The following is a 27,841-nucleotide window of genomic DNA, read 5'->3' on the forward strand; positions in this document are numbered from 1 at the left end:
AAAACTTAGATGATCCAACTTCATGATATTGCTTATAAAACATAGTTAGAAATCATGGTTTTTTTGGTTTAATTTTTTTCAGGCATCTAACTTTAAGGTTTCTGATGCCTAACATTGAATTCATAAATATGTATATTACTTGATATTTTAAAATCCTTGAAGAAGAAAAAATAAAAGGGTGTCTAAAATAGATGTAAAATTAGCTCAATTTTCCCTTTTTTCTTAAAGTGTGTAGATTCATATAAGCTAAATTGCCTTGGATAAAACCTTATAGACACTTCCAGGATCTGTCCAGCACTTCTACATAGCTACACTGGGACACTTTCAAAACCACAGAAGCATGTAGCTCATTGCACGTGGAAACTTCATCATTTTCAAGGCCAGACAAAAGAAAATGAATTTCAATTGAGGCCAAAGACATTCAAATAAGGCCTCAGGTACTTATTTATCTCCAATGGTAGCATTATTTGGAAATCAGATACTGAGAAACGGAGAATGGGTTCCAAGAATTACTCTAACTCTTGATTTTAATCAGACAAATCAGTATGTTCTATCTTTCTATCTTTTTGTTCCTGTTCTGTCTAGAATGTTCTCCCCCAAACTCTGTGCCTCTTTCCCACTTACTGTTCATTGCCTCAGGATAGGTACCCCACTCAGTCAGAGTCAGTTTCTTCTTGTGCCTTTTTATAGCATCATTTATCAATACTGCCGTCATTCTTTGCTAACAGACAATCTTTTCATGGAACCAGCCCCTCATGAAGATCTCAGCTGCCTGGCCGCAACCCCAGAGTCTGTTGCAATGCCCCACACATACCTGGTGCAGCACTTGTATGGAAACACTCAGGAGCTAATTTCAGCTTCTTAGGAGGAGAAGGAAATGCCAGCCTGAGTGTGGGGAATTTTGTACAAAATATTTTTTGTGAATCTTTTCCCTTTGGAAAAAAAAGAATTAGGCCGGGAGTGGTGGCTCATGCCTGTAATCCTAGCACTTTGGGAGGCTGATGCGGGCAGATCACTTGAGGTCAGGAATTCAAGACCAGCTCGGCCAACATGGTGAAACCCTGTCTCTACTAAAAATAAAAATTAGCTGGGCATGGTGGTGGGCTCCTGTAATCCCAGCTACTTGGGAGGCTGAGACAGGAGAATTGCTTGAACCTGGGAGGCAGAGGTTGCAGTGAGCCGAGATCGCACCATTGCATTCCAGCCTGGGGGACAAGAATGGGACTCCTTCTCAAAAACAAAAAGAAAAAAAAAAAAAAAAGAAAAAGAGGAATTAAATGCATACCTACTGTATTTAAACTTAGATGTTGTGTTTCAGTTTAAAATATACAATGAATCAAAGAAAACTGACCAGAAAAATGTTTTAATTCTGTAGGACTAGAGCCTGCTGATGAAGGGTGACTCTAGAGGCAAACTTCCCAAGTTTGAATCTTATTAATTCATGTACTTTGTGAACCTGGGCAAATAATTCCTTAACCTCCGAGTCTCAGGTCTTCATCTATAAAATGGGGAAATTATTGAACCCATCTTCCACACTTTGATCAAAGAGATCTTGCTAAAACACAGATTTGATAGTTTCTTTTCTTTTTCAATAAAATGGTAACTTCCTCTGGAAGGCAAAAATGGCCCTTCCAGAGCTATTCCCTGGGTTCACCCCAGCATATTTTGACCCTCCTCCAACTCCCTGCCTTACTCACACCAAACTATTTATGGTTTCCCAAATATTCATTCATTGGCGAGAGGGCCAAGCCCATTGCTTCAAAGCTCCTAGAGATAAGGTGGTATTTGATTAGAAATAAAAATATTTTTGTGAAGCAATGAAATTGAGGCAGTTGAATATATTTCTCCCTACTTCTGTTATCTTGAACCCATGAGCTCTCTACCTGGGCATTATTCAAGTAGCTATTTCTCCTTAAAATGTAAAGTATGTTTTTAGCATGCCACACATAGAACTTTAAGCTTTATTTGTGTTTCCCAAAGCAAGGCTTGAATTCTACCATCATAAGCACCACCTGGTACCTCATCCTGCATCCCACTCTACATGAATGAATCAGTCTCCGGTGTGGAGTCTGAGAATCTGCAATTTTATTAGCTATAACTTATTCATGCAGCCTGAGGGTGTTTTTCAAAAAGCTGCCCTCCCCTCAGTAAGTTGTCTTAATTTTTTTTTTTTTTTAGACAAGAGTCTCGCTCTGTCGCCCAGGCTCGTGTGCAGTGGTGCGATCTCGGCTCACTGTAGGCTCCACCTCCTGGGTTCACGCCGCCATTCTCCTGCCTCAGCCTCACGAGTAGCCGGGACTACAGGCGCCCGCCACCACGCGTGGCTATTTTTTTGTATTTTTAGTGGAGACGGGGTTTCATCGTGTTAGCCAGGATGGTGTCTTTATTTTTAGTGGTTTACGTGGGAGGCATCAGGAGATGGTCTGTCTTCCTTAAAGTACCAACAAAAGTGCATGCTATTTGCTGTAGAACTCCTGGTGTGCGAGCAATGTGGTGGCCTGGTGCAGGCAGCAGTGCAGACAGACTCAACACAATCCACGTATGAAAGGAGGCTCCTCTTGCTCCTAGAAATTGCTATTTAGTAGCCACCAGCCTTTTGTTCCACAGAGTGCTACCGTTTCAGAAAGAACAGAGAATGTGTGCTGCATGGCTTAGTCTCACTTTAATATCGAGTAATTTGCGTTTGACTCCGGGAGACCTGCAGGTGTTCTTGGGGAAGGCTTCAGAAATCAATACAGCCAAAAAGAGAAGTACATAAAGTAACGTTTAAAAGGCCAACTTGATAGAGAGATAGGTAGACAACAGCCTAGCAAAGTGATTCGAGGCTGCAATGCCATTTTCTGTTAGCCAGGAATAAGTCAGAAATTACGCTGTCAAGATCTTCCTTTCACCTAGAAAATGTCTGATGGTCCCATGAACTCGCTCTGCTCTGAAGAAGCCAGGAGAGGCAGCAGAAGTGGTGAGAGGGTTTAGGGGTCTCCGCTGACCACTCCTTCACCAAGCAGCAAGGACATTTTTCCTTCCTTCCTTCCTCCCTTCCCTTCCCTTCCCTTCCCTTCCCTTCCCTTCCCTTCCCTTCCCTTCCCTTCCCTTCCCTTCCTTCCTTCCGTCCCTCCCTCCCTCCTTCCTTACTTCCCTCCCTCCCTCCCTCCCTCCCTCCCTCCCTCCTTCCTTCCTTCCTTCCTTCCTTCCCTCCGTCCCTCCCTCCCTCCCTCCTTCCCTCCCCTCCTTCCTTCCTCCCTCCTGCCCTTCCTTCCTTCCTCCTCCCTCCCTCCTCCGCCCTCCTTCCTTCCCTCCTTCCTTCCCTCCTTTCCTTCCTTCTTCTTCCCTCCTTCATTCCTTCCTTTCCTTCCTTCCTTCCTTCCTCCCTCCCTCCCATCCCTCTTCCCTCCCCCCTCTTCCCTTCCTCTCCTCCCTCCCTCCTTCCTTCTCTCTTTCCTTCCTCCTTCCTTCCTTCCTCTTTCCTCCTTCTCTTCCTTTCCCCTCTCCTGTCCCCTCACTCCCTCTTCCCTCCCGGTCCTCCTCCTTCTTCCTGCCCCATCCCTCCTTCCTTCCCTCTTTCCTTCCTCCTTCCTTCCTTCCTTCTTTCCTTCCTCTTTCCTTCCTTCCTTCTTTCCTTCCCTTCCTCCTCCTCCCTCCCTCCCTCCCTTCCTTCCTTCCTTCCTCTTCCTTCCTTCCTTCCTCCTTCCTTCCTTCCTTCCTTCCTTCCTTCCTTCCTTTTTTTTCCAACCTTCACTCTGTTCAATCAGGCTGGAGAGCAATGGCGTGATCTCCACTCACTGGCTCACTGCAACCTCTGCCTCCCAGGTTCAAGCAATTCTCATCTCAGCGTTCCATATAGCTGGTATTACAGGTGCCCACCACCATGCTTGCTAATTTTCATATTTTTAGTAGAGACAGGGTTTCACCATGTAGGCCAGGCTGGTCTCAAACTCCTGATCTCAGGTGATCCACCCACCTTGGCCTCCCAAAGTGCTGGGATTACAGGTGTGAGCCAGGAACCAGACATTTCTTTAAGAACATGAATAAGAGGCATTTCGTGTCATAGAAACCACATGTTAATTCACTTAGTCTGGGTTTGTAAGACTTCAGATTGGTGAGTAGGGGTTATTAATAACAATGGTTTACTTTGAGTGGAGAGGACTGGGACGTTGGAATACAACCCTAGAGCTGTCACGGGTCACCTTAGGCTACCTCCAGAGGCTGGCAGGACAAGTAACTCCACCAGCCATGAAAATCACACAGAATCCCAGGAAAACTGGAAGCACAGGTGTCACATTTTAAATGTTTCAGATTGCAAGTCTTGAGTAAGCACTTACTGAATACTTGCTTATCTGACTGGTGTAGCAATTGGCAGTGAGACAGCTCTCCCTTCTCAGTCAGCCAGCTGCTGTCTGTTTTTCACAGACTGTTTGTCAGGATCTGTTCTGTGATAGACACAGCCTCACAATATCTGGAGCCAAGACTTGATTTGAAAACAAATAGAAAAGAACCAAACAGGTGGTAAACATCCAGGTGTTTCTGGAGTTACATTGATACCATGCTTGTTATCATCAGGATGAAGGAAACTTGAGATCAAACAGTAAGTTGTTGATATAAAGGTCAGATGCTGGACCAGAAAGCAGGAGCGGTCTGCAAAAATTAATACCATTTGAGGAGTTTAAATAGACTTTTAAAAATTACACACAGAGGCTGGGCACCATGGCTCACGCCAGTAATCCCAGCACTTTGGGAGGCCGAGGTGGGCGGATCATGACGTCAGGAGATCAAGACCATCCTGGCTAACACGGTGAAACCCTATCTCTACTAAAAATACAAAAAATTAGCCAGGCGTGGCACTGGGCACCTGTAGTCCCAGCTACTCAGGAGGCTGAGGCAGGAGAATGGTGTGAACCCGGGAGGCGGAGCTTGCAGTGAGCCGAGATCGCACCACTGCACTCCAGCCTGGGTGACAGAGCAAGACTCTGTCTCAAAACAAAAACAAACAAACAAACAAAAATTACACACAGAAAGTCATGTGGGGATAGACTAGTGTAACTTTTATTGGTAGTTTATTGAAATTGTTTAATTTGTATAACTCTTCCTTTAAGGTGAAATGGACTAAAGGGTAAACAGATGGGTGTCACATCAATAAACTGGCATACTACTGCTTACTGTTAGCCACATGAGCAGAATGCCTGCTTGTTTAAATCATCCTGTTGTTTTTATGCCTTATATAATACATGACAGTGATAACTGATTCAGAGTTGATTCTGAAAACATCCAATTCACACACACTGCTGCTGGCCCATTATGGCATTGATGTTTATTGTAAACCCATATTTTCTTACAGGTGAATGTAATTATGCTTTATTATGTAGATATCAAGTATCAAGACCCACATCATCAGCAATAGCTTTATTCAGAATACAATATTAGGAATACACACACATAAACTCCAATTGCAAATTGAAGAACAGCAATTTCAGCATGAGTCAAAGCATTTATATGAACAGCTAACTAAAAGCAAAACAAGCTCTGATCCACTCTGGCTTCTCTTTCATCAGGCTAATTACCTGATCTCTGGTCCATTCTTTCCTATGTTGCCAAGTGAAAGGAGCAGAGAGCTGACCTTGGTAACAAGAGAAAGAAAGAGGCACCCTGGGGGAGCAAGGTGAATTTGTGATCTAAGCAGAGAATGGAGGTGTCCAAAACTAAAAAGGCAGAGACTTCTAATCATAGCAACAAGATGAATCATGGAACTTGGAAATAATAACACATAGCATGGCAAAATATATAGACTAGAGTAAGAAGATATTTTCTTATAAAATTAATTTTCCAAACATGCAAATATGAGTTACTCTTTAAAGGAAGGTTAGGAAAGATTAAATGAGACTCAGATTTATAAAGCAGTACATTCTCTTACGGACAAAGACTAGTGAATAATGATGTTTTATGATCAGTTCTAGCCTCTGATTATAGCATAGGCAAAATAAGTAATGCATAAAAGTAGAAAGGCCCGGTGTGGTGGCTCATGCCTGTAATCCCAGCACTTTGAGAGGCCGAGATGGGTGGATCACCTGTCAAGAGTTCAAGACCAGCCTGGCCAACATGGTGAAACCTCGTCTCTACTAAAAATACAAAAATTAGCTAGTGTGGTGGTGCATGTCTGTAATCCCAGCTACTGGGGAGGCTGAGGCAGGAGAATCACTTGAACCCAGGAGACAGAGGTTGCAAGTGAGCCCAGATCATGCCACGGCACTCCAGCCTGGGCGACAAAGTGAGACTCGATCTAAAAAAAGAGAAATAAAATATCTTCAAAAGCATAATAAAAAGAGTAGAAAGAAACTAGAAGGTGATTTAAGGGAAGTGTCAATTTACTTCATGTAAATATAGATTACGTCTAGACAGATTAACATCGAAAGTTATTCAAGCAAAGGAAAAAATGCCAGTGGCAGATCTGTGATAGATAAACTAGTATAAAACTGAAAGAAAACATCTAGACATGGTTTAAATTAAAGAAATAAACCAAGAACAAAAATGATACTGACCATGTCTTGACAGTTTTAAATGAAAAATAAATCAAGAAAATCATTCTTGCCTGCTTCCTTTCTTTGTTGAACAGTTATGCTCTCTTAAGAAATTAGTTCATTAAGATCACAAAATTGCAGAATTTAGTCATATACTTAAAATGAAACTTAATAAGTCAAAATGTTTGCTTTGGCAATAAAGTATAGGAAACAACCAAACAGGTGTTTTGAAAGATTTTTTATTGATACCCATGTATATTTTTCCTCAGGAAAGTCAGTTAGGGCTGCTGTACCAAGAAGCATTTCTTTAGTTTGTAGATGTGGGGTGAAATATGCAAGCAGTTGACAAGCACTGGAAGTCTGATACCTTTCCAGTTAGTGGATCCACTGCCATATGGAAAGCATGTTCCATTCCCTGGGACTCACACATCTCTGGATGCCACTGATGTTTCACGGAAGGCAGAATGTGGACACAGGCATTCCCAGTGAACAACACCATGCCTGTCTTCCTGCGATCCCTTGCAGTTGCTTTTATCCTGAATCTCTTTCTCCTTCTACCATTTCTCTATATTATATTTACTCACATTTGGGGACTGCCTCTTCCCCTGGTAGGGAATCCATCAAGAACCAAATGGAGCAGATCAAGACCCAAGCAAAGCCTTGGGGTGCTATGGAACATGTCTTCATTGACCACATAATGTAGCTGCAAAATGAACTTTATCCAGCAATGTAATCTTCTCTTTGAGTGTTTTGGTTTAATAATTAAGTAAAATAAGAAATCTTCTTACCTCAAAATGCAATGTCCCTAAGTGATTCAGAACTTTAAATTGAGGCCTGTGCTATACATATTTGAAAAAAAAAAAAAAAAAAAAAAAAGAACCTGAATCTGAAAGCAACACAGGTGCATTAAAAAAGAATTTGATTAAAAAAAAAGTAGAGGTGTTATCTAGTTGAAAGGAAAGAGAGATGACCCTGTCGGATAACTTTGTGAATGAATCAAACAAAAGTTTGCTCACTAAGGCAAATGGTTGAGTCAGCTGCTTGAGCTGAAAAGGCAAACTGAATTGCTTTTTGAAATCAAACAACCCTATTATTTTGAAATTGGGAAGCTGAAAGTCCTGTGTTTGATATTGTCTGAAATACCAAAGTCTGGAGGCACCTGATCCCTGTGGTATTTTCTTGGATTTCCTTGAACGCCTGTCTCTTACTTAGTGCCTGTCATGTAATGCCTATCATTGAAATGTCAGAATGTCTCCCACAATTTCATGCCACATTGGGAAAGGTCCTAAATACTATGCAGGCTTTGACACTCAAAAATTTTTTTTAAGAAATTGTGTTATCAAAGCTATGACCAGGGTCAAAGAGCTCTTACCATTTTTTTAAAGTTGACTTTCTAGTTTTGCATTTAATTATAACACTGAAATTTTTTGATATCAAGAACAACAACCAACATGTCTCAGCAGCAAGGAAAAATATCCACTGCCTGGTTACATATATTGTCCTTTGCGAGGCTGGTGATGTGAGTTTGCTGTGGGAATTTCTCAAGACTGGAACCTTTTCATGGAGCCGGAACCTAGCACTTACACAGTGACTACTACATGTGGCAACCCATGGGTACTTTGAGGTTCTTTTATTAGTTTTGCTGTGAACACAAAATGAACCCACATAGATGATTCATATATCAAAGGAATAAAAAGGCCCATGCACACATGATAAAAATTACTATGGTAGTAATCACAGAAAAGCAAATGATCATTTTTCTCTCATCAAATTGACAGATATTTTTTAAATGATAACTTGAAGTATTGGTAAGTATACAATAAAATAGGTCCGTCCCAAGTAGCTTCTGGAGGGCAGGAAAAACATCCTTTGACCTGGCAGCTCCACTGATATGAAATTACTCTAAGGATATCATCACAGATGTGTACAATAATTTATGCACAATGATATACACCATGGTTTTCTTTATAAACACAAAAATAGAAATAACCTAAATATTTAACAATGGAAGGCTAATTAAATGAACTATAATAAATTCTTATAATGGAACACTATGCCACTGTTAGTGCTCAGAAGACAGTACCCCAAAATATGACACTTTGGCATGCTGCATACTTTGACCTGAAGGACATTGGAACAGACTCAGAAGCAAAGTCTCTTTCTGATCTTTTCCCTTCTTTCTCCTGCTTCTTTTCCTTCTCCAGGGTAGGCCATAGAAACTGGAATCCCTCTTCCTCAAGGCAAGTCATGGAAACCATAACCCCTTTTCCCCAAGGTGAGCTATAAAATCTAGAAATATTTCTCTAACTTTTCCCCGCCTTACTATGTATGAATTGGCCATAAAGAAGGTCTCTGACTTACCTTGTCTGAAAGTAGATCATAAGACCCTCATTACAGAGGGGTCCTGCTCTATATTCCGGAAGAAGGAATGCTGCACAGAGAGCCCAAGAAGAATGTAAACATACAGGCCTTGTTGGGTTTTCCTACTGAGTCTATTACTATTAGATCATTCTCTTTGTATCCAATTATAATTTCTACATGGCTGTTCACTCTTCATTGAATCTAAGCATACACATGGGCAGTTTCTATCGGGTCTTTGGGTCTTCATTTCTGAAGTCTCCCATGCCATGTAAAACTTTGATTAAATAAGCTTGTTATGCTTTTCTCTTGTTAACATGTCTTTTGTTACAGAATTGTCAGCCATGACTCTTATGATGTGGTGAGAAAAGATATCATATCTGTTTGGACCCTACGCCATTAATAAAGACATCAAAAAGTGCCTTTATCCGCTGGGCGTGGTGGCTTATGCCTGTAATCCCAACACTTTGGGAGGCTGAGGCTGGCAGATCATGAGGTCAGGAGATTGAGACCATCCTGACTAACATGGTGAAACTCCATCTCTACTAAAAACACACACACACACACACACACAAAGAAAGAAAGAAAGAAAGAAAGAAAGAAAAATAGCCGGGTGTGGTGGCGGGTGCCTGTAGTCCTAGCTACTCCGGAGGCTGAGGCAGGAGAATGGAGTGAACCTGGGAGGCAGAGCTTGCAGTGAGCCAAGATCGGGCCACTGCACTCCAGCCTGGGAGACAGAGCAAGACTCTGTCTCAAAAAAAAAAAAAAAAAAAAAAAAAAAACTTTATTAATACTTATAGCTGTTGGAAAATATAATCTGTATATTTTTAGATAAAAAGTCAGGTCACAAAACGGTATATCTAGCTATCTGTCATGATCCTCATTTTGTTTGAAAAACACACGAGACCAGACATGGTGGTTCACACCTATAATCCCAGCACTTTGGGAGGCCAAGGCAGGTGGATCACCTGAGGTCAGGAGTTCGAGATCAGCCTGGCCAACATGGTGAAACTCCGTCTCTACTAAAACTACAGAAATTAGTTGGACGTGGTGGCATGAAACTGTAATCCCAGCTACTTGGGAGGTTGAGGCAGGAGAATCACTTGAACCCAGGAGGCAGAGGTTGCAGTGAGCCAAGGTCATGCCACTGCACTCCAGCCTGGGTGACAGAGCAAGACTCCGTCTCAAAAACAAAACAAAACAAACCAAAAAAAACCCATGAATTTGGGTGCAGTGCCTCATGCCTATAATCCCAATACCTTGGGAGGCCTAGATAGGAGGATTGCTTGAGCCCAGGGGTTTGAGAACAGCCTGGGAAACATAGTGAGACCCTGTCTCTACAAATAATTTAAAAAGTAGCTTGGTGTGGTGATGCACACCTCTAGTCCCAGCTACTTGGGAGGCTGAGGTGGGAGGATCACTTGAGCCCAGGAGGTTAAGGTTGGGGCTGCAGTGAGCCATGATTGGGCCACTACAGCCCAGCCTGGGTGATAGGGTGAGATCCTGTCTCAAACAAAACAAAAGAAAAACCACACATGTGCACACATGCATGTACAAATGAATATAGAAAAACATGGCAAACTGGGACAAAATGTACCACAATATTAAAGGTAGTCATCTCTAATTGGTGGGGTTCCAAGTAATTTTGGTACTTCTTATTACTTACAAATACTTTTTCAAGTTTCTATAGTAATCAGGTATTATTTTATAATCAGAAACAAATATTATTTAAAATATTTTTCTAACCAGAAAGTACGTACCATTTTAAAAGAGCTGAAATAAGAAGCTATCCCTTCACAGTGTCTGCATATGTGGAGGATACATAGAGGATCACAGAGAAATGTTGAAGTTGCTGAATCTGGTTTGCATCTATGGCCCTGCCCAAATCCCATGTAAATTGTAATCTCCAATGTTGGAGGTGGGGCCTGGTGGGAGGTGATTGGATCATGGGGGTGGATTTCTCATGAATGGTTTAGCACCATCCCCTTGGTGCTGTTCTTGTAATAGTGAGTGAGTTCTTGGGAGATCTGGTTGTTTAAAAGTGTGTACCACCTTCCTCCAACCCCTCGCTCCTGCTTCTGCCACGCAAGACATGCCTGCTCCCAATTTGCCTTCAGCCATGATTGTAAGTTTCCTGAGGCCTACCTAGCCATGCTTCCTGTATAACCTGCAGAACCATGAGCCAATTAAACTGTTTTTCTTTATAAATCATGGAGTCTCGGGTATTTCTTTCTGGCAATGTGGGAACAGACTAATACAGTGTCCTTCTCCAGGGCTCTTGCAGAAAGTACTGTTAACTACTTTAGGTGGGGGCAGAGCATTAAGCAATAAAAACCAATACGTTGCTACTTGCATTGAATTTGTTGAGAACTGTGCATTTTAGTCCTTGAAACTTTATCAAATGTCAGTAACATTTACAGATGTAAATAAGCAAAACATGAATGAATGTTCATCTCAGAATGAGAATGCTCCATCTTATCTCAAAAACAGAAACGTACAGCACTAGGAAACTAAACAAGGCCTGCTTAGTTGTTATGATCTATTAATGTGCAGAGCCAGAAGATGGGCTTTAAAATAATCTATTATGATTAAGTAATGAAAAAAAATGTTCATTTGACTTACAAATATATCTTCTAATACATCTGATCTTGAATTCATGAGACCAATAGAAGGCACCACAGAAGGATTTTTTTTATTACATTAGATAAGTCAGTTAGAGACAGAAAGAGAAAAATAAACTCCGAGCACATCATCAACTAATAAAAATTCAGGCTGGGCACAGTGGTGCATGCCTGTAATTCCAATGCTTTGGGAGGCTGAGGTCGTGGGAGGATCACTTGAGGCCAGGAGTTTGAGACCAGCCTGAGCAAAATAGCAAGAACTCAACTATACAAAAAAAAAAAAAAAAAAAAAAAAAAAAAAATTAAATTAGCTGGGCATAGTGGGATGTGCCTGTAGTCCCAGCTACTCAGGAGGCTGAGGTGGGAGGCTTTCATGAGACCAGGAGTCCAAGGTTGCAGTGCACTATGATTGAACCACTGTGCTTCAGCCTGGGCAACAGAACAAAAACCCGTCACACACACACACACACACACACACACACACACACACACACACACACATCAGTTTGTCCTGCCTTCCTGGTTTCATTAAATCCAGGTATTTCTGAGGCTGATGATGGTGCCAAATAGGATCGCATCATAGAACTAGAAAGACTTCACAAACTGTCTCATCAAATCACCATCTTTTATGGATGAAGAAAACAACCCCCCACAGAGGTGAAAAGCCTTGCACAAGATTACACAACGTTTAATAGCAGTCAAGATGAGGATTCCAGTCTGACTTCCAGGCCACTCTCATTTCACTACAACACACTTTTTCAGTGTGAAATGTCTCATTTGATCTGTTTCATTTATGTATCTACTGAGAGAATGTCCCCATTGACCACAGCAAATGAGGCTGGGTGACAGTTATAGTAAGTAACACATTTTCAAAAGATGCCATCTATCTGTGCAATGCATTTTTATCCATTCTGATAGATCATTTGCACTTCAAGCATTATAAAACACCTTTTAGAGTTAATTCTAAAGGACGTAGTGATCTTCATTTTCAAGCATGATCTGTGCTACTGAAGTCCAGATACATTTCAAATAACATTTTACAGAAAGGCAGTGACTTTTTCCAGCTAAAACCCACAAGCCTTTAACAGGCATCAAATGTTGGTTAAATAGGATTTGTAGAGCCTAACATGAAAGATCATAAATATACACAAAAGCTAAGACACACCCAGGTAATAAATCAATCATATCTCAAAATAATTTTAAGATGGGAGAAAAGTGGTTTTTGTTTGTTTTTTTGAGACAAGGTCTCACTTTGTAACCCAGGCTGGAGTGCAGTGGTGCAATCTAGGCTCTCTGCAGCCTCGACCTCCTGGGCTCAAGCAATTCTCTCACCTCAGTCCCCCAAGCAGCTGGGACTACAGGCATATGCCACTATGCCCAACTAATTCTTGTATTTTTTTTAAATACAGATGGGATTTTACTATGTTGCCCAGGCTGGTCTCAAACCCCTGGGGTCAAGCAATCTTCCTGCCTCAGCCTCCTAAAGTTCTGAGATTACAGGCATGAGCCATTGAGCCTGGCCTGTCTTAGCACTTTCTACACATCACAACATTTAATCTTCACAATAGCCCAAGAAGGTAGATATAATTATTTCTCTCATTTTACCAATAAGAAAACAGAGACACAGAGAGGTTAAATAAGTTGACCAAGGCAGAACCAGGATTTTCAGTGAGATAGTCTGGCTTTGTAGTCCCTACTCTTAACAAGGAGGAGAAATATGACTTGTGAAATGAGAAAGAGTAGCTGAGAATTTTTAGACTAAAGCCCAGCGTATAGCTATTTGTAGGATCTCCCATTTTACCTATAAATCTGGAGGACATATAAGGCACAGTTAAATGTACTTGTAACAATCAGATTCCTAAATGTTGATTTTGGTGGCTATTTCCTAAACAGTGTGAGGCCACCTGCCTTGATGAGACAGTACAGTCAATTCACTACGGGGAGATACATTTCATGAGAAGATATGTTCAGTGTGGGGGCTTATTGAGGGAACCACATGGAAAAGGCATAGGAGAACACACAGAAAAATCATCAGTTTTTTTCCCCTAGGGTCTCATAATCCAATGGGGGAGATGGGTGCATATGCTTATGACAATAATGAGGACAATAATAATGATAGTAAGTAATCAATAGTAGGCAGTGCCCTGGGTGCTGTCTTGGGTGGCTTATGTCATTTTTTCTAATCCTCTACATATTAAATATAAAGGGAGGGTGGTAGAGTTTCCAACGAAGATCCTAGCTAAGTTTTTGGGAACTATGCTGGCTGAGTCTATGAAATTTAAGAGTAGTAAATCAAACATCATTTGCAAGGACTAAGTCCTAATAAATACAGCATGTTAGCTTGCTTTTTCCTGAAGGATATAAAGCATAGCTGTATTTTATTCATCCCCTCTCAGCCATATTTCCTGAGAAGATCATACACAATGGTGAGTGTTTGGGCAACAACTGCGTAGATGAGCTTGTGACAATGAGCTCCCGGAGAGGACATGGAACTCCCTGTGTTCCTCTGCAGCTTTCCCCAGCCCCAGACTGTTAGCATCAAGAAGATATGGAGTACAATTTCCTGACCAAGTACAAGATCACAATGTTGCGGAACCGAACTGAGGTCCGCTCACCTGGCGCAATAAGGCCAAACATCCACATTGAGATCTTGCAGTTGGAAAAGGAGGACATTTCTTTGCAAAGCACTAAGCAAGGAGAATCAAGAATAAGGCAGCTTATGCTTCAGACCCAACTCCTCAATGGCTTGCAAACAAGGATGTTTAAAGGAAGTGAAAATTTTCAGGAAAGCAGGAAATCAGTGACAGGCAAAAGTCATTACATTAAGGTTACACATTGATTTGGCCTGAAAGGGTGAGATATCTTGAAGCAGGGGGCTTACAGGTCATAGGGTGGTTTTCAATTTGCAATTGGCTAAGGAAAAGATTTTCCAATTTGCTACTGGTTAAGGAAAAGAAGCTTTGTCTAAAAAATTGGAAGCATCAGAAAAGAATGTTAGCTGTGGCTTGTGGACATGACTTCCTCCAGGCCCCCCAGGAAGAAATTTAGAACAAAGAAGGACGGTTGGAGTTCAGTCCTCATTTCCCCCTTATCTGAGGTCTATGTGCTGGCAGATCTATTTGCTGGGGGTCCGGGTTTCTGAAGAACAACTCAGGGACATATATTAATATGTTATTTTTAGTTCCTATAGGGAACCAGACATCCAGTGACTCTAATTTCCTTAACTGTTGTTTTAGTATACTATTACTGATACCAGGAGATAGAAATTATTTAGTCAGATAGGGCAGAAGAGTCCTTGGCAGAACTACCCTTCTAACAAAGGGCAGCTCCCAAAAACATTTCTTTTCTAACAAACAGCAGCCTGAAAGATTGAGCCGCAAACATAGATAAAAAAGCTGGAAGCTTGATGGGGGAATGCCAGCAGCTGTGTCAATAGAAAAGGGGTACCTGGGGGCCAGGCATATCCACCCTAGGAGCTCCATCTTCCCTTTTTTGTTAGCACGTGTACAGTAAGAAAGAAATGGGCAGCATGGCGCAGCTCAGGCTGAAAACCTGCCTGCATAATAAAAGACTGGGGTAGGGGCTGCCAGAGATTCATGCCCTATGCAAATGGCACACCTGGTCCTAAACAGTTTTTCATGCCCTATGTAGATCAGACACCACCTCCTGCCAGCTCATCTATAAAACCCTCTGCATTTCACTGCAGATTGGCAATCTACTTTTCTGGGATCCCCTTCTCCAGCAGAGAGCTATTCGCTTTCTCTCACCCATTAAACTTCTGTTCTTAACCTCACTCTGTGTGTCTGCATCCTTGATCTCTGTAGCCATGACACAACAAACCCTGGGTGTCACCCCAGACAAGGAGGCAGCTTCTTTACGTTCTCGCTTAGGAAGTTGCTCATCTACTTCTCAGGGCTAGCTAGGTGTCTGGAATTTCCCTTGAAAGATTTCAAGATTTCCCTTTATTTCCATGATTGGGATGGAAGGCCCACAGTCCCCTAAGAGGGGTCCCTGCTTCGTCTCAAAAAAAAGAAACATGCCTTTCTAGAAACTTCAACTTGAAAAGAATAGCCATTCATTCAACAGAAATCTTGGGCACACACCAAGTGCCAGTGCTGGGGATTTTACGGTGATAACTAACATGGTCCTTGCCAACCCTTTGCTGCCCCAGGATGCCTACTCAGCTTGCAAGAGTCTATTGTTATATTTGTAGGAATTTTACCAGCCAGTAGCTGGCATGTTCGTACTTTCGGGAGACAGCAAACTGAAGAAACAGCAAACCTGGACAGTGGTTTGTTAAACATTTACTAGCACATTACTGCTTCCTGCCCTCCTAGGACTTACAATCTAGTGGGGAAGGAATTTAAAACATAATTATAAGTGTGATGAGTAGTAGCAAGTGGATGGCCAGGGTGTCATCGAGGGCTTTGTCTGAGGGTACTCAGAAGTAAAAATTGACTTACATCCCTTCTTTTTTTTTGAGACAGAGTCTCACTCTGTCTCCCGGGCTGGAGTGCAGTGGTGCAATCTGGGCTCACTGCAATCTCTGCCTCCTGGGTACACGCCATTCTCCTGTCTCAGCCTCCTGAGTAGCTGGGACTACAGTAGCTGGGACTACAGGTACCTGCCACCATGCCTGGCTAATTTTTTTTTTTTTTTTTTTTTGTATTTTTTTTTTAGTAGAGATGGGGTTTCACCGTGTTAGCCAGGATGGTATCGATCTCCTGACCTCGTGATCCACCTGTCTCGGACTCCCAAAGTGCTGGGATTACAGGTGTGAGCCACTGCACCCAGCCGACTTACATGCCTTCTTAAAGTCAACTATATTCCTCTTAAAATTTTTTCAGCAACAATTTATTTTTACTTATTTTTATTTTTGAGATGGGGTCTCACTCGATTATCCAGGTGATCTTGGCTCACTGCAACCTCTGGCCTTCCAGGTTCAAGTGATTCTTGTGCCTTAGCCTCCTGAGTAGCTGGGACTACAGGCATAAGCCGCCACACCCCATTAATTTTTTGTGGAGACGGGGCTTCATCATGTTAGTCAGGCTGGTCTTGAACTCCTGACCTCAAGTGATCCACCTGCCTCGGCTCCAAGTGCTGGCATTACAAGCGTGAGCCATCATACCTGGCCAGCACTGATCTTTACTACATCTCTAAACTCCATTTTATATCTCTCCTGTAAAAATAATAATATATTACCTAGTATTATAGGCAGGGTGCAGTGTACAGAGATCTGAAGTCAAAGTGCAGCCCTGACATTGCCAGACTGTTTGGCTTTGGACAAGTCACCTAACCTCACTGAACTCAATGTTTTCTTGTGTAAAACAGGATAATCGTGATGCTTTGCAGGGTTATTTTGAACATTAGGTATATCAGATGTATAACACTTAACTAAATGCATTTTTAAATCATTTTTAGTCATGCAATTGTTTTTATTCTAACTCCTACTAGATTTTAAGTATCCTAAGGAAAGACAGAATGTTTTATTTCCAGCATATGCTAGAAGTTGACATATGATGAAAGTTTGTTGAATTAATTCATTGTTAATTGAGTTAAATTGCCTGTAAGTGTCTGTTTGCAAAGAAAAACTGGTTATTTCAATTCAGATCTAGAATATACACTGCTTTGCTGTGCTGGAGTTGAGGATACATTTGTTTTAAAACTAAAATAAAGGAGAACATTAACAAAAACCGTATTTAATTTTAACAAGTAAGTAATGATAGCACCAAGTACATCAAAATTACTAAAGCTATCGATGCCTCTCACTATGACCTTGGTAATAATGATTTTTGTTATTCCATCAGAGAAATTTCCAGAGTGCTGTGTTGGGTAATGTAACATACAATCATTTTAGGAATTCTGCTTTCCACATCTCCCTTATTTCCAAATTTCAGATATCTTGTCTAAGTCATTTCTAAATACTGTAGGAAACTGATTTTTAGAGTCATGCATTTTAAGATCTGGAAAAGATCTTAGCAATCATTCTTAGCTTCATTTTGCAGATACTGGAATTTTAAAAAAAAAGGACTAAAGGTCACACTATGAGGAAAAATCATCCCTCATTAAACTGTTTGGCTTAGACAAGATTGGAATCAGAACTATTATTTTCTGTGTGTGTGTGTGTGTGTGTGTGTGTTTTAAAAAAACACCCTGTAAGGGAAACAAGAAATTATGATCTATAAAAATAGTCCCATACAACAATTGTGGAAAACAGAACAAACTCTCCCTGCTGGCACCAAAAAATATGGCAAATGAAATAAAGAATGAATAAAGCCATATAAATTAAATATGAAATTGCACTAGCAAAAAACAAAAAAGAGAAAAAACAAATTTTCTATGTTTTCTTCATAACAAATATAAACGACTCCATCTGAAGCAACGGGCATTATTCCTTCTGTAAATTGCCTTTTCTTTTTCTTCCCAAACATTTCTAGTTCTAATCCTGCTGTCCTTCCTGTATTTGAAAACCAAATCAAACGCTGAGTAAGTCACACTCTTAGATAGGCCGACATTGATAAGGTTCTCTGGCACAGCACAGCTTCTTCTTCCCCTCGCTTAACCTTTTTTCTTCTAATCCTTTCCGATCTGAGTCCACAGATTTTATATTTCTAAGCAATTAATTTTTTGGCTGGGCTGCACGATCCACAGGTGGGGGATGATTGACAGCGCGCAGATAGGCTCCATCTGTTGGCAGCTGATAATGGCATCCTGGGGGCTTCTGGGTAATGTCTTTGCACACATAAAAGGAAGCTGCCTAATCTATTTGCAGCGCAGGCAGAAAAAGCCCCTCAGCTCGCATTGTTATTCAACAGGAACAATTGGTTACAGGCAGCACGTTTATGGGCACAGTGGGATGGCTTGGGGAGGGGGCAAGGCTCCCACAGTGAGTGACGATTCCTCTAAAGCCCATGGTATTTTTCCCTGTTTGGGAAGCAAAGGAAAACAAACAAACAAACAAACAAGCAAACGCAGATGCGATGGGGAGAGGGGGAATTTTGTGACAATCCCAGGAAGGAGAGAACTTGAGGTTCCTGCCTATCCTTGGCTTCACACATTATCAAAGAAAGATGAGGAAAAGGGAAATAAATAAATATAATAATTAGAATTCAGTTGTGATGTGAACAAATAAACGAATACGGAAATGGTAGGGCTGGCTTCAGAGCCTCCAGGAAGGCTTGGTTAAACTCCTGGGCTCTTCTTGGAATGTAAATAACAGCTTTAAGAGCACCCATGTACAGGGGACTACACTTTAACAGAAAGATGATTAGGTATTCATGTAGGGTGGGGGTAAAATTAAAATTGCTTTACCTGTGAAACAGATATTTCAAAAGCTATGGACAAGCAGGACAAAGATTTTCAAAATCAGAAAGATTTTTAAACATTATCCGAAATTATTTGTAATTAGCAAATATTTCAGATTTAGGTAAACAATTGATGTGGCAATATTTGAAGAGAATATTTAAGGCTTTTAATCTAAAGCCTTAAAAAGGAAGAAGTTTTTGCTTTTCTTATCTGATTATCTTGTTCCCTCATCAGACACCAGTTGGAAACAATTTAGCCTCATCGTCCCTTGCCAAAGGACGCAATGATTCCTAAGGTCAGTTCTGCTTTGATGTATCGAGTTGGATTTTTTTAAAAGCAGTCTTTGATGTATTAAGTTGGATTTTTTTCCCTCCCTTCTATTTTCTCTCTCTCATGTTCTCTCTCACTCTCACCCCACACTCCTTTCTCTTTTGGAACTCAGTAAATAAAAGTCCTTTTACACAAGACAAGCATATCCAGGTCCATTTTAAAACCATGCTTGCCATAGTAGTCGGTCTTTATGGACACTTCAGGCGCCCTAGCATCACTCAGACCCACTAAAACACATCTAGCCTCCTTGTCTCTCGGTGTCTTTACTCTGAAAGACAATCTATATGGTGATTTGAGAATCCCTAATGGGTAAGGAAATTAAATGCATATTTGCTAATAAGCATATAAAATGACTTATCTCCTTTCAGAGCTGATGTTTAGAAGATGAATCTATGTCAATAAGCACTTCTTTCCTTCACACTTACACCCAGAATTATCATCTACCAGGAAGAATCAGAGGTGATATAAATGCACTAGACAATGAAGTCCGTTTCTAAACAGCACTAACCCCAATGCTCTTTAAGTGATTGAAAATAGAGTCAATATTCCATCAACCTCATTCATACTAGGGGGGCAGGAAGGCGGAGGCATTATTTTGGCTAACATGACACTAAATAATTTAGTTTACAATGGATTATATAATATTTTGGGGAATATGACACTAAATAGTTTACAAAGGGTTATGTAATATTTTGGGGAACATGACACTAAATAATTTAGTTTACAATGGATTTTATATATGAGTGACAGATATACATTCTCATGGTTATGATAATTGACAAGACCCAGGTTTCTGGAGATACTGCTTTCTTTATCTCTGTAACTCAAGTTGACTTTTGATTCTCAGTGTCTAACTCTACTCTTGGCATAAAATGTAACTTAGTCACTTCTGAGATTTTTCTTCTATCTAGTCCAACAATTTCTCAGTCAATCTATCTCTACATCATATTTTATTTTCTATTTTACATTCCAATCAAGGTCTAATTCCATAATTCTCAAATTCAGTCAAGTGAAGACTGTCCCTTCTCCACTTTTTGGAAAGCATCCCCTAGGGTTCAGGGGGAATTTAACTGTTAGTGTACAGGAACAATCCACAGTCACATGTCTTTCATGATAGATGGTAATTTCTTTGGCTAGGACTCTCCTCTAACTTTAGCTCTGAGACTTTGGGAAATCCAAGGCTCTCAGTCTCATAGCAGACACACACACATACACACACACACACACACACACACACACACACACACACACAGTGCCTTATGACCCCTCACCAACATTTCTATGAAATGCCAACTACCAGAAAACATGTCAAACAAGCACTAATCCTCACTAGTTTCCTTAACTTGTTGAGCAATTCCCCCCGCCCCCCGTCTCCTGTTTCCACCACAATTTGAGAAAGATGGGTTGAGGAAATACATTTTTTTCTTCCAAAAGATCTCCCTCCCTTGTTTCAGGTTTTATTGACTCATGCCCAAGATATCTCCTTACAACCAAAGACTATGGACCAGTCGTTAAAATCACGGGTGTTCCTTGGTTTAGCTGCCAGTGGTAAGATGTCATATACCAGGCAGGCAGGAAAGAGCACATGGACATCAGAATATGTGTGGTTGTTAATATATGCTGTTAGGAATTAAAAGTGAAGCGGTGTCATTGTCCAGAGTAATACTGGAAGTTTGTCATCTCACAAGGAAATTGAGTAAGCAAACACAAGATGTGGGTTTAGGAGCAGAGGTGTAATAGGCAAAAGAAAGAGAAAGGAGACTAGCTCTCTGTCTTGCAAGATAGGGGGGTGCCTGAATGGGACTTCTGGCTTGCGGTGGAGTGCACCGTATTTTATAGAAAAACTTGAGGAGGTGGTGTCTGATTTACACAGAGCCCAAAGATTGGTTGCACCAGGTGCAATGTTTACATAAGCTGGCTACCCCACCCTAATCTTATTATGCAAATGGGCTCTTTGCCTGGTGGGATCCCTGTTGCCTACCCCTTACTGTACACGTGACTGGCAAAGAGAAGAGAAGATGGAGCCACCATTTTGAACACACCTAGTCTCAGGTAGCCTTTTCCTATTGACATAGCTGCCTGCACTCACCTATGCAGGCTTCTAGTCTGCCTTTCTGTCTTCAGCTCAATTTTACTGGCTGCTCTTTGTTAGAAAAGAACATGATTTGGGACTGCTTTTCTTTAAAAGGAAAACCTTACTGAGGACTTCTTTACCCTCACTATCTGCCTAAATAATTTCTTCTTAACTTCTATTTCAAAAGCATGAAGACACACATTACCATAAAATCCATTAATATGTATTCTAGGTAATAGATATACTTCATAATCTAAATTCAAAAAACAGAATTAAAAATATAAGGACAATGAAAAAATCAGGCAGCTCTGTTTAAAGATGCAATTTAAAGGTAATATAAATATTTAAATTTGTGTAGAGTTATACTGTGAAGGAATCATAGGAGTCAGGGCATCTCTTTGAACAGAGTGCATGTATGGTTTTTGGAAAACAGTCAGCCTGTTGAGGATTACTATCAGACACTGTACATGCAAAAACCCACCACGTGAGAGCCACAGGAAAGGAGAAGTACAGAAAGTGCAGGCCTGATGCAGTCTTGGGTAGAGCGCACTGTTAGACAAATATGCTGCAGCAGAGGGCACCCTGGAAAGGGCCAGGTAATGATATAAATGAAGGTTTCTCTAGTCTTGAATAAACATCTAAGTCCAAGCTTGATGTTTGAGAACTTCAGGGATTGTCACTTCCAGGCTAACTCGGATTGGGCTGGTGATGGCAATAAAGCCTGTTGCTAAAGAATCTCCCCTGGAAAAAGGCAGAGGCTCCTTCTCCTGGGCATTGACAACCCAACTGGGATTGGATCCATTAGATCAGACTGAGGTGTAGATCATTCTCCTTGCTCTTTCTGACACAGGAATAACACAGGGTGGTTACAGGAGAATAAAAAATTCCAGGCAGCAGTTTTACATGACTAGAGGCTATGGGCTGATAAGACTGAAAAACCAGAGAGTGGACCAAGCCGGCTAAGACTGACCGGACCCAACATGGCGCTGGATTTGATCTAGGTTTCACCTAGGACCTCATTATATGCTCATTAACATACTAATCACACATCCACCAGCACTAGGACAGTTTTGAGACCACCCATATTCAGAGTACAAATGGGTGGCACCACAATTTTGAGAAATTGCCACCTTTTTGTCTGGGAATTTTCATGAATATTGCACCCCTTGGTTTAAAAAACCCATAAAGGTAGCAGTCCCAAACACCACTATGTGACTGCCTCTTGAGTCCACCCACACTCACTCTTCTTGAGTGTGCACTATTTTCCACAAAGGAATTCATCCTTGAATTCCTTCTGGTCACCAACTGGGGTCGAGGTCCCACCAGCATTTAGGGACCTCCCTCAGTCCAAGAGTATCCTTTTCACAGCCCCAGAGTTGGAACGGGGAAGGAGAACAAGGGATTGATAGTTGCATGAAGTTGTATAGAACAAATAATCTTAGTGTCAATTATTTCCCTTTAGAAGTTCCTTGAGATCCTTTTCTAAAATTCTAAATTTGTAGGAACACAAAAAAGGATTCTCAATAAATACCCATTGTCCTAGTCAACTCTGGTTGATATAACAAATTATCAAGGAGTGGGAGGCTTAAACAACAGACATTTATTTCGTACAGTGCTGGATGCTGGAAGTCAAGATCAAGGTACAGGCAGATTTGGCTCTGGGGGGGGCCTGCTTCCTGGATTGCTGTTGTCTTTACATGGAAGAGACAGAAACAAGCTTTCTGGGTTCTTTTTATAAGGGCACTAATCCCATCACGAGGTCTTCAGTCCCCTGGCTTAGTCATTTCCCAAAGGTCCCACCTATTTTCATCATGTCAGAGGTGTATGAACCACAGCAACTCCATCTTGAATAGGGACTGGGTAAAATGAGGCTGAGACCTACTGGGCTGCATTCCAGACAGTTAAGGCATTCTAAGTCACAAGATGAGATAGGAAGTCCGCCTAAGTCTGCATAAGATGCAGGTCATAAAGACCTTGCTGATAAAACAGGTTGCAGTAAAGAGGCCAGTCAAAATCCACCAAAACCAAGATGGTGATGAGAGTGACCTCTAGTTGTCCTCACTGCTACACTCCCACCAGCGCCATGACAGTTTACAAATGCCATGGCAACATCAGGAAGTTAGCCTATATGGTCTAAAAAGGGGAGGCATGAATAATCCACCCCTTGTTTAGCATATACTCAACTAATAACCATAAAAATGGGCAACCAGCAGCCCTTGGGGCTGCTCTGTCTATGGAGTAGTCATTCTTTTCTCCTTGAATTTCCTAATAAACTTGCTTTCACTTTACTCTATGGACTTGCACAGAATTCTTTCTTGCACAAGATCCAAGAACCCTCTCTTGCGGTATGTATCAGGACCACTTTCCTGTAACAATCACACTGGGAGTTGGGACTTAGCATAGGAATTTGGAGGGTGCATAAATACCCATTGTCTGAAGGGCTGAACAAACAGGTAAATAAATTTGCTGCTCAAACTTTGTATCTCTACCCTTAAGTCTTTCTCACTATCCCTTCTGCTGTTCTTCCCTTTGCCTCTTGAATTTCAACACTGTAGCCCAGTCTGATTAGCTAAAGCTGCAGATTCAAACCCTTGAAGCATCTGTTGGTTTTTACAGTTAAGCCTCCATCTGTAATTTCAGCCAGCAGTTTCTCAATTGCTTTCACACAAAGGGTATCAGCGATACATGTATGTCAAAACAATAATAATTATCAGGTGAGTTTAGTTAGTTGCCTCCTTTCTCTTATATCTTCATTAATTTCATAAGTTAAATATTTTCCCACTTAAAAAAATGCAGCTTGCTGTTAGCATTCATTTAATTTTACATAAACGCACTCTTTGAGGCTGAAGCAAATCTGACTGATTTTCAATGTGAAAATAAAATATAAAAACTGTTCTTGGAGTTATTTCTAAACAAAACTAACATCGGAATCATCTGAATCATTAGAATCATCTATTTTGGAATAATTGGATTCATCAAATGAATCTTCAACCAACTATTAGAGAATGATGTTAACATCACTTGTAGGAATGTTACATTTTCTAGGATTTGACATTTTCAGTGATTGAGAATTACTATGTTTTGTAAATGGAAATACCACTACTAAAACCAGAATGCTATAGATAGAATGATGTCTTTTGTTTCTCAAGTCGATATACCAGAGTGATGCAAAAATAATAATAAAAGTGAGATATTTTGTGGCAAAGTTATCTCAGGGTAAACACTGCAGCTGAAAGCCCTGCCAGCAAGTATTTCCAGAGCAAACAGGAAAAGGGTTAATTTAGTTTAAAAACTGATTTTCCCCTTATATTCCTACTGAGTTCAAAATCTGTCTCACAATCACGCCTATTGCTGATTGCACTTGCCAACCCTACAAGCCGAACCCAGCAGTCTCTCATATAGCTAAGCAATGACAAGCGTGTCAGGCAGCAGAAGTGACGACAGATCACTGCTGAGTCTTCTGTTGAGAGCTGTGGGGCAGTTGTTAGCTGGAGCTGGCTTGCCCTGGTTAGTGAGAGCAGATGGTGTACATTTCTTCCTTATGCTGAGTTCAGTATGCACTGATACCTTGGTAGGATGAAATTTACCATGGTGAAAGTATTTACACCATGGAAATTGGCAAATGCTATTTATCAGGTGTTTTTTTCCTCTCCTAAATCTATTATTAAATATTTTCCAGCATACTACTAGATGTGCAGAAGCACAAACTACTCAGTAGGCTTTTTGTGATTTGGCCTTAAGTGTTAAATACCCAGAATATAAATAGGGAGATCATGTTGGTTGGAAGTAGTTGGAAAAGTATGAAAGGTAATGCAAGGTCAAATTAAGATGCACTCATATGTGAATGCCCGTTATTAGCCTGTCCTCAATCAATTCCCAAGGCCAAGCCTTGGGAAATTGAGCATTAGTGAAAGGAAAATGTCTGCTTTGGTCAACTGAGAATAACCTCAAAGACTAAACAATTTAAAAGTTAGCTGCCTTATGAAAGCTTTCATAATGGTGAGATTTATATCTGGACAGATGACAGCAGAAGAGATATTAAAGTCAATAAATAAATGTTTATTAAAGATTTCTACTAGAGACTTTGAAAATACAAGGACATACAAGCTATAATGCCTTATCTCAACAATCTCACATGCAGGGGTATATTAGTCTGTTCTCATGCTGCTAACAAAGACGTACCTGAGACTGGGTAATTTACGAAGGAATGAGTTTTAATTAACTCAGAGTTCCGCATGGCTGGGGAGGTCTCACAGTCATGGTGGAAAGCAAAGGAGGAGCAAAGGCACATCTTCACATGGCAGTAGGCAAGAGAACGTGTGTAGAGGAACTCCCCTTTATACAAACATCAGATCTTGTGAGACTTATTCACTATCACGAGACTCGTCCCCATTATTCAATGACCTCCTACTGGGTCCCTCCCTCAATATGGGAATTATGGGATCTACAATTAAAGATGAGATTTGGGTAGAGACACAGCCAAACCATATAAAAGGGTAATAATATTATGTGGTGAAAACACATCATTTGGGAGTCAACGGGTTCCTTTATTGGCTTTGCACTAACTCACTGGTTGGTCATGTCCTTTACTGTCTGTGGACTTCACTTTCCTCATCTGTAAAGTAGAGATTTATGTTCTTTGAGATTACACTCTGGGATGTTATTTTGTTTAGCTATGAAAAGAATAAGAGATTCCAGGCCCAAAAGAAATCAGTGTGATTGCAATTATTTGCAGGTGTGTGTATGTCTGTATGTTCATTTCTCCCTAGACTGAACATTTTAAAAACATAGATAATGTGTTGTCCATCCTTATATTCCCAGTACTGGACATATATTGGATGTTCAGTGAATGTTGAATGAACAAATAAAGAATAAATACCTCTATAATTAACCAAGGAATAGGTATAACAGAAATTAGGTTGTGGACCTGTGAAGAAACTAGTATATCCTATTGTACTTTTCCATTTGGTTTTCATAGGAACCCTATTAGTACAAAAATATATGCAATTTCTTCAGATTCTGGTGAGAGGTAGAGACAGGGCCAAGTTGCTAAAAAAAAAAAAAGTGTCTTCTATGAGTTTTTTGTACCATTACAAAAATTTTTTTTTGAAATACCTAAGTCTACTTTGTTTTATCAGATAATTGGCACACTAGTTTTACTATAACTGGTAAGAAACCTGCAGTACCTAGAGGCAATGATTCTGAACATTGATAGATTTTCTAAGCATGTATTTGTAGTGATGTAATTGTAGCTATAGGAGACTGGATAACATCTGTGCAGGGCATAGGACGTTTTAAAAAGTTGCTTAACCAAATGAACCTCTGCTGTCAACTTGCTGTGCTACTACATTTACCTTTCTTCTCTTTAGTATTGTAGGGCAAAAATCGGGCTAATGGAAAATTTTAATTCACTGTTTTGTTGAACTGACTTAATTGATTGCAATTACTGAGGTAGTATTTAAACAACCAGAGCAGTAGCTGTGCTTTTTCACATCATAAATGCATGCTAAATTTATCTTCCTTTATAGTGTAGCTTGTAGGTTTGCTCCATTTTGCTGTGTGAGTAAATGGTTAAACGTCTTACAGTTTGCATTGCCCCCAGGGTTAGAGAGAAAACAAGTCATTTATCCTCAAGAGCTCCCCTGAGACCTGCAGAAGGGTGTGCTGCTTTTAAATAGATTTCTGTAGCACAGTGCACATTTTAAAGCCACTGACGTATTTGGAGACTTATTCATTTCCTATCTGTCACCCTTACCTTTGGATTTCATATTTCCTTCTAGTTCACAACAGGGGAAGCGCAGACTGACTCAATGCTGCCCCCAAGTGTTATCTCAAAACATAGGCTCAGGAGGACAAAAGCAAGACAAAGAGCCACTAATCACAAGAAAATAAACTCATTATCAAAATCCACAGTTTATTTTGAATTGTGCTTCCGGTTGCTATTTAAAGAGAACACATTATGAAATGAAATCAACTCAACAAATATTTTCGGAAAACCTGTGCTATGTGTAAGAGGATACAAAGGAACAAAGACACGATCCAAGCTTAAAAGGCTTTTAAACAAGTCAGAGAGACAACAGTGGTTGAAAGGCTAAATAAAAAACGACTAATAGATGTCACAAGAATGAGTAAGATGAACTGTTAAAATAATGGTAAAGTAATCTAATTTGTATAGCTGTCATTTTAAAAATATAATCTAAAATACATTTTTAAGGCATGTGCTAAATCCTTTGTCTTTATTACCTCATTCAATCTGTACAATAGCCCTATAAAGAAAGAAACAGTGTAACTTCTCCTTTTTTCTTGAATGAAACAGAGGCTTTCAGTTCGGTGCAAAAGTAATTGCAGTTCTTGCCATTAAAAATAATGGCACTAACCTAATAGCTAAGAACTAGGTCACCTAGCTAAGACATGACAGAGCTGGGACTCACCTCAAGTCTTCCTGACCAGAAAGCCTGTGCTCTTACCTGAAATGCTTTGTAACCACAAGATGCTAGAGAAGGCAGTCATCATGAGAGTAGAGGTGGTCCCATGGGATTTTCCAAGGATGTGGGGTTTGAGGATGTTCACACTTACAAAACAGTTAGAAAGTTTTGTTTTGTTTTGTTTTTGAGAGTCTTGCTGGGTCACCCAGGCTGGAGTGC

The sequence above is a fragment of the Rhinopithecus roxellana genome, chromosome 11 (genome assembly GCF_007565055.1).
Source record: "Rhinopithecus roxellana isolate Shanxi Qingling chromosome 11, ASM756505v1, whole genome shotgun sequence".
Taxonomy (NCBI): Eukaryota; Metazoa; Chordata; class Mammalia; order Primates; family Cercopithecidae; genus Rhinopithecus; species Rhinopithecus roxellana.